Raw genomic sequence first — 3,756 nt, 5'->3', positions numbered from 1 at the left:
GCTTTCTCTGTGGTTGGGGTGCCTGGGTGGCTCAGTCAGTTACAGGACTGACTCTTGATTTCCATTTAGGTCATGGTCTCAAGGTCATGAGATTGAGTGAGATTGATAAAAATGACCTTTTTGTGTGTTGATTATATGGACATTTCACCTGTCATATGTATTTCAAATATTCATTCCTCACCTGTGTTTTTCTTTTTTAATGTCATCTATGAAGTTTTGCTACCAGTCTTTCAATTGTCTGTCCAAATTATCTGTCATACTTTTACAAGGCGATACAATGTATTACTTTCATATTTAGTAGAACCTCCTCTATCCTGTAAGAGTAAAGGCAGAAGTAATTGTGAAAGAGGAGTAAAGATAATTTTTAAGATGCATTTTAAGGTTACAGTGATTAGAGTAGTATGATGTTTTTATAAGACTTTAATATATCACTTAGTCTGAAGATCTGACTGATGTGGAAGGAGGTATAATTTCTGGTTTGGAATTGTCATTTATCAAGTTTTTTTCCCCAAATTTTCTGGCTTCTTCTCTTGTGTCATTTCCATTTGTGCAGTGGATATATATTCCTGGAAAATGTGAAATTAATTATGCTTCAGTTGAGTAAGGCAGTCTCCTTTTAAGAAAAACTATAATACTGCTTTTGAGCTGGACCACACCTGTTAGTTCAGAGGTTCTATACTGTAGTTATAACAATCTACCTTCTATTCATTTCTGTCTCTGAAAATACTACATTTCTATTTGGGTCAGCTTGAAATAAATGTGGAAAACACGGTACCAATTAGGGGCCTGGAACACTGTCCTAACACTGCACCTCACAGAACTTTGTAGCGATTTCTTTATAACCAGAAGCAACTTTATTGCTTTTAAGCCACAGAAGTTCTCTATCTCCAGGGACGCAAGGAGAAAGGTACTGAAATTTCTTACCATTTTCTTCCTTGACTTTGTTATTTTGTTTTATTGACATCGTTTTAATTGCTGCTGCTCTTAATATTCAATACCAAAAGCACTACAGAATTCAAACACAAATAAAAATTTACTGTTTTTGTAAATTTCCATCTTGCTTTGTACTTTGATAAATGTGCACACACAAACAGATATCGTATCATAAAAATAGCCATTCTCCTTTGCCCTTTGACAAATAATATCTGTTGGGATATTTATTTATCTACTTGGGGGGGGGGGTGGCAGTGAAGGGCAGGGGGAACTGCCAAGGGAGAAAGAGAAAGAGAATCCCAAAAAGACTCCCAGCTGAGCACAGAGCCTAATGTGGGGCTGATCTCACAATGTTGAGATCATGACCTGACTGAAATAAAGAGTCTGATGCTTAACGGACTGAGCCACCCAGGCTCCCATCTCTTCGGTATTAAAAAAAAAAAAGATTTCAAAAACTAGCTATGGGTATCTTTTTTTTTTTTTAATTTATTTGTCAGACAGAGATCACAAGTAGGCAGAGAGGCAGGCAGAGAGAGAGAAGAGGAAGCAGGCTCCCTGCTGAGCAGAGAGCCATATACAGGGCTCGAGTCCAGAACCCTGGGATCATGACCTGAGCCAAAGGCAGAAGCTTAACCCACTGAGCCACTGAGGCACCCCAGGTATGGGTTTTTTTGTGTAATCTTTAAGAAACTTTCTAACATATGATTTAATAAATGACATCTAAGTTACTAAAGAAGGAATGGCCAGTGTCAGACTTATTTTAGAATAACTATGAAATACCAAATATCATGATATTCTATTAAAAGAGCTACTGGTCATGTAGTAAAGTCACCCATGGCTCTTCATGTTGCCAGATCAACACTTATAACCTAATGGTCACAGTGGCTGTGGCAGTGCATTTAGAAAGATACTTTCAGTCTGTGGGATTCTACTTCTCTGTGTGTAAGCTGAGTCTAGGTCTACCCATGGCTCTTCACCACAAAAGGGGAAGAAAAATGAGATAATGTCTGTAAGTGTGTTAAATGTCTAGAACTCACTGTCCAATAAGTATAGAAGATCATTAGGCATGCAAGATAAAATTTTTAAAAAATTGGTTTTTAATCAATGAGACAAAGGGGAGAACAAGAGAACAGATCATTTACTTCCATTCATTTATTCATTTATTAATTTATTCAAAAATGTCACTGAGAGCCTACTCTATCCCAGGCAGTGTGTAAGGATTGCAAAGTTGAAAATGGCATAGTCTTTTATGGAACCATCTAGTGGGAGGAACTGATATAGGTACAAAGAGCTGTAACAAAACTCATGACATGATGAGATTGAAAGTGACTATCAGCAGTATGGGGTAGGAAAATAGCAGCTGTAAAAGAGAAAAGGGAAGTAGGAGTTTGTTGCAACTGATTTTTATTATGTAAAGCTATTGGGAATATTCTATAATATTTTTAAACTGCTCTAAGAAAAAAAATTAAAAGATGATACCAGCACTATAATATCAGGGTCTCCTAGTATTTCTCTTAATTTTTATTAATTTCAATTAGTTTTCCTTAACTCATGTATGAAATTTAACCAATATTTTAAGAATGTAAAACTAGCTGAGGAGAGTGTGAATCTTATTCCATGGCCCCCAGCCACTACTCCACCATCCCCCCTCACAGGTACCCACTGTGGATGGCTTTGTGCAAATTCTGTGGTCCCCCTCTATAAATTGATGTGCATATAAAAATATGTCAAATACATTTTTAAAAGATCAATGAGAAGCATTGCTAAGTAACTTGAGTGTGTGTGTGTGTGTGTGTGTGTGTGTGTTTAATTATGATGATTTCTTGGAAATTTCTGAATATGTTAACCTTTTTTTTAAAATAACTATTGCATAGAATTCCACAATATGATTTATCTTTAGAATAATATGGGTGTCTGAGTACCCAGGGTTGCGCACAGATTTTCCAAGAACGGATGGGAATGGAGAAAGTAAACTATTTCCAGATCTTTGACTTTCAAATGAACTTTTCCCTAAAATTGATTTGCCTGAGAATGATTCTATTGTCTGAAAGTCTTCCTCTTCTGTATGCACTTTTGTGATCAATCAATCAATCACCATTCACCTGTTTAACAGCAGAGAATCACACTCTCACCAATCCTTATCACTCACTATGACGCAATTGCCTCAAGATAGAAATGATTTGGGGTACAAATCAAAAGACAGTTGGAGAATGCTTAGCTTCTGGGGGGAAGGGGTCAGGAGGAACAAGGCACAAAATGTTTTACCATATTGGGAGATAATATCAATTTTATCATGCAATTGGAAGAGCTTAGAATTGGAAATGAGATTGTTGTCCCAGGTTTTATATACTGTTTGAATTGAAAATGAAACAAAATATTTGTGACACAAATATAAGAACTGTCATTGCTATTTGGATTATATGGCAGATATTTTTCATAAGTTGAATGAGTAAATTTTTAGCACCTAGATTTTGATGAAAATATATTTAAAACATGTACATCACTTTGAAAACATCAGAAATCATATATTTTGCAATAAAACATTATTTTTTAAAGATTTTATGTATTTGTTCATTTGTTTTTAGACCATTCTTCATTCATTTAGATGGAGAGGAAAAAAGAATCACCAGCAGACTCTACTCTGAGCACCAACCAGGGACTCAGCCTCAGGACCCTGAGATCATGACCTGAGATGAAACCAAGAGTCAGATGCTTACCCGACTGAGCTACCCAGGTGCCCCACAATAAAACATCATTATTAAAATAAAGTCAATGTCATTGTTTCTCAAAGGCCGTTTGAGGAACAGATGAACAAATTTTAAA

General features: G+C 36.0%; 1 long non-coding RNA gene across 1 annotated transcript; it reads left to right on the top strand.

Annotated features, from left to right (window-relative positions):
• The first annotated feature begins 1,308 nt into the window (after positions 1-1,308).
• Positions 1,309-3,756, top strand: LOC309862575. The gene is made up of 2 exons (XR_014310588.1): positions 1,309-1,592; positions 3,519-3,756. It is a non-coding gene; the product is annotated as an uncharacterized lncRNA (long non-coding RNA).

Source organism: Mustela nivalis (genome assembly GCF_964662115.1).
Source record: "Mustela nivalis genome assembly, chromosome: 1".
Lineage (NCBI taxonomy): Eukaryota > Metazoa > Chordata > Mammalia > Carnivora > Mustelidae > Mustela > Mustela nivalis.
Note: the sequence above shows the minus strand (reverse complement) of the source record. Positions and strands in the feature narration are given on the sequence as shown.